At 44.0% G+C, this 14,289-nt stretch overlaps 1 protein-coding gene across 1 annotated transcript in view; it reads left to right on the top strand.

Moving 5' to 3' along the window:
• LOC145296697 (trafficking protein particle complex subunit 13-like) overlaps positions 1-14,289 on the top strand; it is a 761,029-nt gene that overhangs the window by 34,620 nt on the left and 712,120 nt on the right. The gene's annotated exons all lie outside the window — the stretch shown is intronic.

Here is a 14,289-nt window from a genome sequence, read left to right as displayed (position 1 = left end):
CCGAGCAAATTAGGCATAAGGCCGATTTTTAATGTGATGGGGAAATGGGGACCAACTCCCCGGGGAGTAGGGGAGCTGAATAGTGACAATTGGTATGAAGGGTTGCCCCTACATTGACCAAGGTCTTATATGTGGAGTTGCCCCCACATATGGTCTTTGCTTGTAGTATCTGCCGGAGCAGATACTACACTTAAAAAGCTAAGAACAGCATGTATTACCTTTGATCTTAACCCAAAAGGCCAAGCACAAAAGTGTTACGGACAGAATGACCGACGGACCGACAGAGTGACTTATAGAGTCGCTTGCATGCGACTAAAAATAAAAAGAAAAGGCGAATAATATCACTGCTTGGATTCTTTTATGAATGAGATCAGAACTGACATGGCCAGAAAACTGTGTGCATAAACTTATTGGATTATATGAGTTTGCATGGCCTATGAAAAATCCTGAGGTACGAACTGAAACTGAAGTTTTTAGGAATAATCTCTTCATGTCTTCTATTCATATTTTCCTCTAAACTACAAAAACAGTAACTCATCCTATTTATGGTTGATAAATATTGAAACTGATTGGAATCATATTTTTGACGCAAGCCTCGTTAACATGTATTGATTTCGATTTTATGTAGATGCATTCAAACTTCTTTACAGTTGTAAGACTAGGCATAAGTGTGCAAATCCAAACCACAATTTGATTTAGTGCATCTTCTATAGATAAGACCAATATTTTCACTATTAAATAAGTATTAACGTTTTTTATTAAGAGAACACAATGAGAACTGTTCATTAGGCTGTCTTTTGTTGAGAAATGAATGCTATATCCTGGAGTTCCATTCTAGCAGGTTGCTTGTGGCTAAATGATTAGAACAGGATTGCACATTCTAATTAGAGGCGATCAAAGCTAAAACTGATTTAAATCATATTTTTGATGTCAAACCTTGTTGATGCATCTTAACTCTCACAGATTTATAAGATTAGGTGTGAGAGTGTATGTGCAAAGCCAAATCACAACTTTATCTAACGCATAATAGTGCGCATTACATTTAAACAAAATAGGTCATGCAACTGCTTCACTCTCTGTCTTTCCCTCTCACCTCCTTTGTATTTACTTAGATTTTTTTTATGTTTCTTTTTTTTTTATCACTTCAAACTTTTATTCTCTCTATCTCTCTTTCTCTCTCTTCCTTGTTTTTACTTATAGTTCTCTTTATCTTCACCCCCTCAAACTTGTATTCATGCTCTTTCCCTCTATTTTTCGTTTCCTGACTCTTTTCTTTTTTACTCACTCAATACAGTACTTGAAATGGTGATCATTTTTAAATATAAAGAAGCAGAATAGCTGTCATAGAATGGGTAAAATCATTTGCCCAAGTTGAAGTCTTGCACCACTTTTATATCCCCTTACAAAGATTAAAATCAACATATAATGATACTAAACCTTATGTCTAGATTTCTTACTCCAATTTTGATAAAAATCCATTACATGATTTTGACTCTAGAAAATGTCTAAAATTTAAGACTTAAACTTAAGGGGTCTTAAGAAATTGACATTCAAGAAATCTTACTTAATCTAATATATAAAAGGCTATATGTCTGTCTCCATATTTTCAAACTCTATCTCCTCCGAAACTAAAAGTCGCAGAGTGGCGATAGAAGCCTCAAATGATTGGATTTTTTTCAGACCGTTCTTTTATGGGTCTTTAGCCAGTTAAAATAGTTTTTAAAGGGTCAAAAATAGGTAAAAAATTTGTTATACATGTCATACATACATTTTAGTTTATTTTTAATGTTTAATCAGTTCATATGCATGTCATGTTGGTATAGTGGTAACTACCAGCTTTGAATGCTACAGTTTTGGTTTCGATTCTAGCTGATGGCACCCAAATACATTTTTTTTTTTTTTTACTTTTGAAATCATAACTCTATAATAATATCAATGGACCCGAGGTCATCTCGTCAGCATCAAACAAGGCCAAAATATTTGCCAAGAACTTTGCAGCTAATTCTATCCTATGTGACCAAGGCCATCAACTCCCCGTATTTCCTCCTATAACAGACACCACGCTATGCAACATACAAATATCTGTACGTGATGTCACCAAGCTAATCAAGAACCTTGATTCCAGTAAAGCAACTGGCTCTGACGGCATTCCAATTAGTGTTGAAAAAGCTTCAACCAGAACTTGCCCCCATACTTACGAAGCTGTTTAAGCGTTGTCTTAAGGAGAAGTGCTTTCCAATACCCGGGAAAACCTCATTAGTATGTCTTGTATTTAAGAATTCTGGTGAAAAGTTATCTCCCTCTCAGTACAGACCAATAAGTCTCCTGTGTGCCATGAGTAAGTTGCTGGAATACATATTAAATAGAGAAGTAGTTAACCACCTCAGTAGAAATAACCTGCTTAGTGTCATGCAATATGGTTTCCATTCTGTTAGATCTACAGCAGATGTGCTAAAGGTTATCTCATAGGATTAGGGAATCTCTTAATAAAGGCTTCCATTCGATAAGGTATGGCATAAAGGCCTACTTCACAAGATTTCCAGCTATGGTATTTTGATTCCAGTAACTGGAAATGTTTTCTCAATTATTAAATCATTTCTCTCTGATAGGCTCATAAGAGTAGTGGTTGATGGGCAGAAATCAGAAGCCCACAGTATTAATGCTGGTGTCCCTCAAGGGTTCATCGTGGGCCCAACTCTCCCTGATCTACATCAATGATCTCCAAAAACACATACTTAAATCATTTGTTGACATCTATGCTGATGACACGACCATCTATGGCAACACATCAAAGGCCGTAAATGACAAAGTTCTCTCTAATTCTCTCTCTCCTCTGATCTTGAGCGCATGGTACAATGGGGAAGAGGTGGCTGGTTACTTTTAATGCATCTAAAACCAAGCTTCTATCTTTACATCATCAACACTCTGATCCCCATCTGACATCAATTGAAATGGATGGCTCTCGTCTTGGGGAGGCTGCATGTTTTGACAAACTTTTGGGTTTGACCTTTACTCCTGATCTGAAATGGAACATGTAAATCAAATCTATTGCCAAGGTCTCTGGAAAAATGGTGGGATCTTTCTACCGCTCCAGTAGATATCTCACTGCTGATGCAATTCTCTATCTGTATAAAAGCCAATACATTCAAGAATGAAGTACTGCTTCCATATCTGGACAGGAGCTGCTAAAAACAGCCTATCCTGCCTTGACAGAGTACAATATAGACTTCGTATCCTAGTAGGGATGCCCTTTTCTCTTCCATGCAACCTCTCTCCCACAGAAGAGATGTTGCGAGCCTGTCTTTGTTTTATCGTTATTTCCATGGCAAGTGCTCATCTGAGCTCCAATCTTTGGTCTCCCTTCGCCAATCTTTCACGAAAAACACCCGTCTAGCTGAAAGCGTTGTCAGTAATTTTCCCCACTCTTTATCTGTGCCTAAAGCTTAAACTATATCTGATGGTGAGGCCCCAGCTTTTCGGCTTTGGTGAGTGTGGAGCCACCCTTTAATTGCCATTGCTCCCAGGTCCACTCTGATCCGGAGTGGTAGTACCTGTTAGGGTCCCATCTATGGGTTAAATAGAAACCGACTTAAAAAACAAATATACTCTATTAAAAAATTGTTCTTCAAAATCACTGGATTTGGCATTAAATAACCCAAAAGGGTTGATATGCCGTAAAACAAAAACAACCAACTAACTAACCCATACTAACGATTACTATGATACTATCCCATTGATTACTGTACATGCAATAACCGTCATCCCCGAGTGGCCTCTGGGCCTTGATAAGTGGTGACTTCCTTGTAAATATATATATATATATATATATATATTGGAACTCTGGACAAATTGTGCCGCTAGTTTCTGTATATAATAACTATAGATCAAATTCAATTAAAATAAAAACTCTTTAAATGCTCCAAAGAATTAAAATATTAATTAATGGCTATTACTTCTTGTTAAAATTTCTCAAATCTGTGGTCTGGTGCTACTAGATCAGGCTGTCTGAAAATACTAGTATCCTGATAAAAAGTTTCATCAAACATTGATGTTTTTTTTTCTACTTTCCCTTTGCAAAACCCTGTCATGTTCTACAAAGTCAAAACCAACAATTTTCTTCTACAAATCAATCAAACCAAACATCATGAATAAGTATTTGAAGATATAAAGAACTTGAAGCATAAAAGTTTTTTTCCAAAATTATTGCATCTGGCATTAAATAACCCCAAAAGGTTGATATACTGTAAAACAAAATAACCAAATAAAACAAATGCATGAAGGGCTTCTATACAATTAAATTATGATACCACCACCCTGTCTCAAGAGACAAAGGATACTCTCTGTAAGGGTAGCTGCGCTTGTAGAATTGTGAGGCAAGGGTTGCACAATCTGCAACCACACCTCTCCTGAATCAGCACTGCTCAAGTCCAGTGGTAAGGAGAAGTGCTAATTGACTGGAAACAATACCGAGATAAGCAGAGAGCACATAGAATTCCCAAATGGTAACCGATTTTAGTGCTGACCAGACTCAACGTTGCTTAACTTCAGTAATCTAATGGGAATCGGTGTGTCAACATCAATTATGCCATATATTAATTAAATTAGACTAAATATATCCTACATTACAATCCCTTATACCTAGCAGCTGTGTTCCAAAATTAAGGATAGTTTAGGAGTGAATCCTCTACATATAAATGTATAGACCTATACTACAAAAAAAAGTATTAAAAGTTATTTTTCATTCTTTATATTTACCTGTCAGTTATAATTGATATGACTGACATGTTTAATCGTAGAGCTTTTCTTGCTTTTTGTCGATTCTTTGGCAACATTAAATATTTCTAATCAAATCTACTTCTCAAACTCTCTTCTCTCTTCCCATCCCTAATCGCTGTGCGAAGTGAAGCTAAAGTATCTGGCATGCCTAATCTCATAAGAAAGATAATCTGTAATCCTGACTGAGACGTTGATCAAAGCTCCTATCCATCTCTTCGGTACTATCAGGTTGATGCGAGCTACTTGGGACAAGCTTTTAGTGAGCTCCACAGGCACCTTATTTCTTCGTGTTGATTTCAAAATTATATTACACGAGCTCAAAGCAACCTTATATTCTATGAGATATATTGTGTTCCATGACACATTATTATAGTTGAGAAAGATAGGACTCTCCCCGACGTCCACCTTAGGATCAAATAGTCACTTGTGTTCAACTATTCATATATAGATAGTTAATCAGTAGCAATAGCAATGCGTTTTTTGTTTTCTTTTTCCTAAAGATAACTTTAAAACAGATTTGTATGCAAACAAATTATTTTCACTAATGAAATATTTTGACTAACTTCCCCATCTTTATTTTTCTTTTTTATTTTTCTTTTGTGACAAAGTACGAGGGGCGTGCAATAAGTAATGCCCCTGACCCATTTTCCATAGCAGTAGAGCAACAAAACTTGGCACAGGTATTAATCTTTCTCTACATAGGAACCACCCAGAGTTATGCATTTCTCCCATCATTTGATGCAGCTCTGGAGACCGTTTTTGTAGAACACCCAGGTTGGTCCTTCAACCACAACGTGACTTCAGAAATCAAGGCTGCATCATCTGGGAAACCCTTTTCTTTTTAAAAACACTTTCATGGCTGGGTAAAGGTGAAAGTCAGATGGTACAAGGTCAGGAGAGTAGGGAAGATGGGGTAGGATTTCATAACCACACGCCCGTGCCTCTGATCTTGCGACATGCGAGTTGTGAACCGGAGCAATGTCCAGCCAGAGGAGAGTACCTTTGCTGATCTTGCCCCACCTCTTAATTTTGATAGCTTCCCTTAATTAACACACTCTCACTCTCTCTTTGCTTTCACTCTCTCTCTCTCTTTGCTCTCACTCTCTCTCTCTTTTTGCTCTCACACTCTATCTCTCTTTGCTCTCACACTCTCTATCTCTCTTTGCTCTCACACTCTCTCTCTCTCTTTGCTCTCACACTCTCTCTCTCTCTTTGCTCTCACACTCTCTCTCTCTCTTTGCTCTCACACTCTCTCTCTCTCTTTGCTCTCACACTCTCTCTCTCTCTTTGCTCTCACACTCTCTCTCTCTTTGCTCTCACACTCTCTCTCTTTGCTCTCACACTCTCTCTCTTTGCTCTCACACTCTCTCTCTTTGCTCTCACACTCTCTCTCTCTTTGCTCTCACACTCTCTCTCTCTCTCTTTGCTCTAACACTCTCTCTCTCTCTCTCTTTGCTCTCACACTCTCTCTCTCTCTTTGCTCTCACACTCTCTCTCACTTTGCTCTCACACTCTCTCTCTCTTTGCTCTCACACTCTCTCTCTCTTTGCTCTCACACTCTCTCTCTCTTTGCTCTCACACTCTCTCTCTCTTTGCTCTCACACTCTCTCTCTCTTTGCTCACACTCTCTCTCTCTTTGCTCTCACACTCTCTCTCTTTGGTCTCACACACTCTCTCTCTTTGGTCTCACACACTCTCTCTCTTTGGTCTCACACACTCTCTCTCTTTGGTCTCACACTCTCTCTCTCTCTTTGGTCTCACACTCTCTCTCTCTTTGCTCTCACACTCTCTCTCTCTTTGCTCTCACACTCTCTCTCTCTTTGCTCTCTCTCTCTCTTTGCTCTCTCTCTCTCTTTGCTCTCTCTCTCTCTTTGCTCTCTCTCTCTCTTTGCTCTCTCTCTCTCTTTGCTCTCTCTCTCTCTTTGCTCTCTCTCTCTCTTTGCTCTCTCTCTCTCTTTGCTCTTTCTCTCTCTTTGCTCTTTCTCTCCCTTTGCTCTTTCTCTCTCTTTGCTCTCTCTCTCTCTTTGCTCTCTCTCTCTCTTTGCTCTCTCTCTCTCTTTGCTCTCTCTCTCTCTTTGCTCTCTCTCTCTCCCTCTTTGCTCTCCCTCTCTCCCCTCCCTCTCTCCCTCTCTCCCCTCCCTCTCTCCCTCTTTGCTCTCCCTCTCTCCCCTCCCTCTCTCCCTCTTTGCTCTCCCTCTCTCACTCTCTCCCTCTCTGCTCTCCCTCTCTCCCTCTTTGCTCTCACACTCTCCCTCTTTGCTCTCACACTCTCCCTCTTTGCTCTCACACTCTCCCTCTTTGCTCTCACACTCTCCCTCTTTGCTCTCACACTCTCCCTCTTTGCTCTCACACTCTCTCTCTTTGCTCTCTCTCTCTTTGCTGTCACTCTCTCTCTCTCTCTTTGCTCTCACTCTCTCTCTCTCTCTTTGCTCTCACTCTCTCTCTCTCTCTTTGCTCTCACTCTCTCTCTCTTTGCTCTCTCTCTCTTTGCTCTCACTCTCTCACTCTCTCTTTGCTCTCACTCTCTCACTCTCTCTTTGCTCTCACTCTCTCTTTGCTCACTCTCTCTTTGCTCTCACTCTCTCTTTGCTCTCTCCCTCTCTTTGCTCTCTCCCTCTCTTTGCTCTCTCCCTCTCTTTGCTCTCTCCCTCTCTTTGCTCTCTCCCTCTCTTTGCTCTCTCTCTCTCTTTGCTCTCTCTCTCTCTTTGCTCTCTCTCTCTCTCTCTCTCTTTGCTCTCTCTCTCTCTCTCTTTGCTCTCTCTCTCTCTCTCTTTGCTCTCTCTCTCTCTTTGCTCTCTCTCTCTCTTTGCTCTCTCTCTCTCTTTGCTCTCTCTCTCTCTTTGCTCTCACTCTCTCTGCTCTCACTCTCTCTCACTCTCTTTGCTCTCACTCTCTCTCTCTTTGCTCTCTCTCTCTTTGCTCTCACTCTCTCTCTCTTTGCTCTCTCTCTCTTTGCTCTCTCTCTCTTTGCTCTCTCTCTCTTTGCTCTCACTCTCTCTCTTTGCTCTCACTCTCTCTCTTTGCTCTCACTCTCTCTCTTTGCTCTCACTCTCTCTCTCTTTGCTCTCACTCTCTCTCTCTCTCTCTTTGCTCTCTCTCTCTCTCTTTGCTCTCTCTCTCTCTTTGCTCCCTCTCTCTCTTTGCTCTCTCTCTCTCTCTTTGCTCTCTCTCTTTGCTCTCTCTCTCTCTCTCTTTGCTCTCTCTCTCTCTCTTTGCTCTCTCTCTCTCTCTCTTTGCTCTCTCTCTCTCTCTTTGCTCTCTCTCTCTTTGCTCTCTCTCTCTCTCTTTGCTCTCTCTCTCTCTTTGCTCTCTCTCTCTCTCTTTGCTCTCTCTCTCTTTGCTCTTTCTCCCACTCTCTGTCTCTCCCACTCTCTGTCTCTCACTCTCTCTCTCACTCTCTCACTCCCTCTCTCTCCCTCTCTCACTCCCTCTCTCTCCCTCTCTCACTCCCTCTCTCTCCCTCTCTCTCTCTTGTCTCTCTCTCTTGTCTCTCTCTCTCTCTTGTCTCTCTCTCTTGTCTCTCTCTTGTCTCTCTCTCTCTTGTCTCTCTCTCTCTTGTCTCTCTCTCTCTCTTGTCTCTCTCTCTCTTTGCTCTCTCTCTCTCTCTTTGCTCTCTCTCTCTCTCTTTGCTCTCTCTCTCTCTCTTTGCTCTCTCTCTCTCTTTGCTCTCTCTCTCTCTCTTTGCTCTCTCTCCTTCTTTGCTCTCTCTCTCTTTGCTCTCTCTCTCTCTTTGCTCTCTCTCTCTCTTTGCTCTCTCTCTCTCTTTGCTCTCTCTCTCTCTTTGCTCTCTCTCTCTCTTTGCTCTCTCTCTCTCTTTGCTCTCACACTCTCTCTCTCTCTTTGCTCTCACACTCTCTCTCTCTTTGCTGTCACACTCTCTCTCTCTTTGCTGTCACACTCTCTCTCTCTTTGCTGTCACATTCTCTCTCTCTTTGCTCTCACATTCTCTCTCTCTTTGCTCACACTCTCTCTCTTTGCTCACACTCTCTCTCTTTGCTCACACTCTCTCTCTTTGCTCACACTCTCTCTCTTTGCTCACACTCTCTCTCTTTGCTCACACTCTCTCTCTTTGCTCACACACTCTCTCTCTTTGCTCACCCTCTCTCTCTCTTTGCTCACCCTCTCTCTCTCTTTGCTCACCCTCTCTCTCTCTTTGCTCACACTCTCTCTCTCTTTGCTCTCACACTCTCTCTCTCTTTGCTCTCACACTCTCTCTCTCTTTGCTCTCACACTCTCTCTCTCTTTGCTCTCACACTCTCTCTCTCTTTGCTCTCACACTCTCTCTCTCTTTGCTCTCACACTCTCTCTCTCTGCTCTCACTCTCTCTCTCTGCTCTCACTCTCTCTCTCTGCTCTCACTCTGTCTCTCTCTGCTCTCACTCTCTCTCACTCTCTGCTCTCTCTCTCTCTGCTCTCACTCTCTCTCTCACTCTCTCTCTCTGCTCTCACTCTCTCTCTCTGCTCTCACTCTCTCTCTCTGCTCTCACTCTCTCTCTCTCTGCTCTCACTCTCTCTCTCTCTGCTCTCACTCTCTCTCTCTCTGCTCTCACTCTCTCTCTCTCTGCTCTCACTCTCTCTCTCTCTTTGCTCTCTCTCTCTCTTTGCTCTCTCTCTCTCTTTGCTCTCTCTCTCTCTTTGCTCTCTCTCTCTTTGCTCTCTCTCTCTTTGCTCTCTCTCTCTTTGCTCTCACTCTCTCTCTCTCTCTTTGCTCTCACTCTCTCTTTGCTCTCACTCTCTCTCTCTTTGCTCTCTCTCCCTCTCTCTCTTTGCTCTCACTCTCTCTTTGCTCTCACTCTCTCTCTCTCTGCTCTCACTCTCTCTCTCTTTGCTCTCACTCTTTCTCTCTCTGCTCTCACTCTCTCTCTCTCTGCTCTCACTCTCTCTCTCTTTGCTCTCTCTCTCTGCTCTCACTCTCTCTCTCTTTGCTCTCACTCTCTCTCTCTCTCTTTGCTCTCTCTCTCTTTGCTCTCACTCTCTCTCTCTCTTTGCTCTCTCTCTCTCTCTTTGCTCTCACTCTCTCTTTGCTCTCACTCTCTCTTTGCTCACTCTCTCTTTGCTCTCACTCTCTCTTTGCTCTCTCCCTCTCTTTGCTCTCTCCCTCTCTTTGCTCTCTCCCTCTCTTTGCTCTCTCTCTCTCTCTTTGCTCTCTCTCTCTCTTTGCTCTCTCTCTCTCTTTGCTCTCTCTCTCTCTCTTTGCTCTCTCTCTCTCTTTGCTCTCTCTCTCTCTTTGCTCTCTCTCTCTCTTTGCTCTCTCTCTCTCTTTGCTCTCACTCTCTCTCTCTCTTTGCTCTCTCTCTCTTTGCTCTCACTCTCTCTCTCTTTGCTCTCTCTCTCTTTGCTCTCTCTCTCTTTGCTCTCTCTCTCTTTGCTCTCACTCTCTCTCTTTGCTCTCACTCTCTCTCTCTCTTTGCTCTCTCTCTCTCTTTGCTCTCTCTCTCTCTCTCTTTGCTCTCTCTCTCTCTTTGCTCCCTCTCTCTCTTTGCTCTCTCTCTCTCTTTGCTCTCTCTCTTTGCTCTCTCTCTCTCTCTCTTTGCTCTCTCTCTCTTTGCTCTCTCTCTCTCTCTCTCTCTCTTTGCTCTCTCTCTCTCTCTTTGCTCTCTCTCTCTCTCTTTGCTCTCTCTCTTTGCTCTCTCTCTCTTTGCTCTCTCTCCCACTCTCTGTCTCTCCCACTCTCTGTCTCTCCCACTCTCTGTCTCTCACTCTCTCTCTCACTCTCTCACTCCCTCTCTCTCCCTCTCTCTCTCTCTCTTGTCTCTCTCTCTCTCTTGTCTCTCTCTCTCTTGTCTCTCTCTCTCTTGTCTCTCTCTCTCTTTGCTCTCTCTCTCTTTGCTCTCTCTCTCTTTGCTCTCTCTCTCTTTGCTCTCTCTCTCTTTGCTCTCTCTCTCTCTCTTTGCTCTCTCTCTCTCTTTGCTCTCTCTCTCTCTTTGCTCTCTCTCTCTCTTTGCTCTCTCTCTCTCTTTGCTCTCTCTCTCTCTTTGCTCTCTCTCTCTTTGCTCTCTCTCTCTCTTGACTCTCACACTCTCTCTCTTTGCTCTCACACTCTCTCTCTCTCTTTGCTGTCACACTCTCTCTCTCTCTTTGCTCTCACATTCTCTCTTTGCTCACACTCTCTCTCTCTTTGCTCACACTCTCTCTCTTTGCTCACACTCTCTCTCTTTGCTCACACTCTCTCTCTTTGCTCACACTCTCTCTCTTTGCTCACACTCTCTCTCTCTCTCTCTTTGCTCACACTCTCTCTCTCTCTCTTTGCTCACACTCTCTCTCTCTTTGCTCTCACACTCTCTCTCTCTTTGCTCTCACACTCTCTCTCTCTTTGCTCTCACACTCTCTCTCTCTTTGCTCTCTCTCTCTCTTTGCTCTCTCTCTCTCTCTCTCTTTGCTCTCTCTCTCTCTCTCTTTGCTCTCCCTCTCTCCCCTCCCTCTCTCCCTCTTTGCTCTCCCTCTCTCACTCTCTCCCTCTCTGCTCTCACTCTCTCCCTCTCTGCTCTCACACTCTCTCTCTCTGCTCTCACACTCTCCCTCTCTGCTCTCACACTCTCCCTCTCTGCTCTCACACTCTCCCTCTTTGCTCTCACACTCTCCCTCTTTGCTCTCACACTCTCCCTCTTTGCTCTCACACTCTCTCTCTGCTCTCACTCTCTCTCTCTCTGCTCTCACTCTCTCTCTCTCTGCTCTCACTCTCTCTCTCTCTCTGCTCTCACTCTCTCTCTCTCTCTGCTCTCACTCTCTCTCTCTCTCTGCTCTCACTCTCTCTCTCTCTCTGCTCTCACTCTCTCTCTCTCTCTGCTCTCACTCTCTCTCTCTCTCTGCTCTCACTCTCTCTCTCTCTCTGCTCTCACTCTCTCTCTCTCTGCTTTCACTCTCTTCTCTCACTCTCTCTCTGCTCTCACTCTCTATCTCTCTGCTCTCTCTCTCTCTGCTCTCTCTCTCTGCTCTCACTCTCTCTCTCTCTCTGCTCTCACTCTCTCTCTCTCTCTCTGCACTCTCTCTCTCTCTCTGCTCTCACTCTCTCTCTCTCTGCTCTCACTCTCTCTCTCTCTGCTCTCACTCTCTCTCTCTGCTCTCACTCTCTCTGCTCTCTCTCTCTCTGCTCTCACTGTCTCCCTCACTCTCTCTCTCTCTCTGCTCTCACTTTCTCTCTCTCTCTCTCTGCTCTCACTCTCTCACTCTCTCTCTCTTTGCTCTCACTCTCTCTCTCTTTGCTCTCACTCTCACTCTCTTTGCTCTCACTCTCTTTGCTCTCACTCTCTCTGCTCTCACTCTCTCTGCTCTCACTCTCTCTCTTTGCTCTCACTCTCTCTCTTTGCTCTCACTCTCTCTCTTTGCTCTCACTCTCTCTCTTTGCTCTCACTCTCTCTCTTTGCTCTCACTCTCTCTCTTTGCTCTCACTCTCTTTGCTCTCACTCTCTCTCTCTCTTTGCTCTCACTCTTTGCTCTCACTCTCTCTCTCTCTTTGCTCTCACTCTCTCTCTCTTTGCTCTCACTCTCTCTCTCTTTGCTCTCACTCTCTCTCTCTTTGCTCTCACTCTCTCTCTTTGCTCTCACTCTCTCTTTGCTCTCACTCTCTCTTTGCTCTCACTCTCTCTTTGCTCTCACTCTCTCTTTGCTCTCTCTCTCTCTTTGCTCTCTCTCTCTCTTTGCTCTCTCTCTCTCTTTGCTCTCTCTCTCTCTTTGCTCTCTCTCTCTCTTTGCTCTCTCTCTCTCTCTTTGCTCTCTCTCTCTCTTTGCTCTCTCTCTCTTTGCTCTCTCTCTCTTTGCTCTCTCTCTCTCTTTGCTCTCTCTCTCTCTTTGCTCTCTCTCTCTTTGCTCTCTCTCTCTCTTTGCTCTCTCTCTCTCTTTGCTCTCTCTCTCTCTTTGCTCTCTCTCCCACTCTCTGTCTCTCCCACTCTCTGTCTCTCCCACTCTCTGTCTCTCCCACTCTCTGTCTCTCCCACTCTCTGTCTCTCCCACTCTCTGTCTCTCCCACTCTCTGTCTCTCCCACTCTCTGTCTCTCCCTCTCTCTGTCTCTCCCTCTCTCTTGTCTCTCTCTCTTGTCTCTCTCTCTTGTCTCTCTCTCTCTTTGCTCTCTCTCTCTCTTTGCTCTCTCTCTCTCTCTTTGCTCTCTCTCTCTCTTTGCTCTCTCTCTCTCTTTGCTCTCTCTCTCTCTTTGCTCTCTCTCTCTCTTTGCTCTCTCTCTCTCTTTGCTCTCTCTCTCTCTCTTTGCTCTCTCTCTCTCTCTTTGCTCTCTCTCTCTCTTGGCTCTCTCTCTCTCTTTGCTCTCTCTCTCTCTTTGCTCTTTCTCTCTCTCTTTGCTCTTTCTCTCTCTCTTTGCTCTTTCTCTCTCTCTTTGCTCTTTCTCTCTCTCTTTGCTCTTTCTCTCTCTCTTTGCTCTCTCTCTCTCTTTGCTCTCTCTCTCTCTTTGCTCTCTCTCTCTCTTTGCTCTCTCTCTCTCTTTGCTCTCTCTCTCTCTCTTTGCTCTCTCTCCCACTCTCTCTCTCTCTCTCTTTGCTCTCTCTCCCACTCTCTCTCTCTCCCACTCTCTCTCTCTCCCACTCTCTCTCTCTCCCACTCTCTCTCTCTCTCCCACTCTCTCTCTCTCCCACTCTCTCTCTCCCACTCTCTCTCAGTCTCACTCTCTCACTCTCTCTCACTTTCTCACTCTCTCTCACTCTCACTCTCTCACTCTTACACTCTCTCTCACTCTTACACTCTCTCTCACTCTCACTCTCTCTCTCACTCTTACACTCTCTCTCACTCACTCTCTCTCTCTCACTCCTCTTTCTCTCTCTCTCTTTTTTCTCACACTCTCTCTCTCTCTCTTTTTTCTCACACTCTCTCTCTCTTTTTTCTCACACTCTCTCTTTTTTTTTCTCACACTCTCTCTCTCTCTCTTTGCTCTCACACTCTCTCTCTCTTTGCTCTCACACTCTCTCTCTCTTTGCTCTCACACCCTCTCTCTCTCTTTGCTCTCACACTCTCTCTCTCTCTTTGCTCTCACACTCTCTCTCTCTCTTTGCTCTCACACTCTCTCTCTCTTTGCTCTCACACTCTCTCTCTCTTTGCTCTCACACTCTCTCTCTCTTTGCTCTCACACTCTCTCTCTCTTTGCTCTTACACTCTCTCTCTCTTTGCTCTTACACTCTCTCTCTCTTTGCTCTTACACTCTCTCTCTCTTTGCTCTCACACTCTCTCTCTCTCTCTTTGCTCTCTCTCTCTCTCTCTTTGCTCTCTCTCTCTCTTTGCTCTCTCTCTCTCTTTGCTCTCTCTCTCTCTTTGCTCTCTCTCTCTCTTTGCTCTCTCTCTCTCTTTGCTCTCTCTCTCTCTTTGCTCTCTCTCTCTCTCTGCTCTCACTCTCTCTCTCTCTCTCTGCTCTCACTCTCTCTCTCTCTCTCTGCTCTCACTCTCTCTCTCTCTCTCTCTCTCTCTGCTCTCACTCTCTCTCTCTCTCACTCTCACTCTCACTCTCTCTCACTCTCACTCTCTCACTCTTACACTCTCTCTCACTCTCACTCACTCTCTCTCACTCCTCTTTCT

This window comes from Euprymna scolopes, chromosome 17 (assembly GCF_053919585.1).
Source record: "Euprymna scolopes isolate OS-2025 chromosome 17, ASM5391958v1, whole genome shotgun sequence".
Classification (NCBI taxonomy): Eukaryota; Metazoa; Mollusca; class Cephalopoda; order Sepiida; family Sepiolidae; genus Euprymna; species Euprymna scolopes.
The sequence above is the reverse complement of the archived record's forward strand: the minus strand, read 5'-3'. Positions and strand labels throughout refer to the sequence as shown.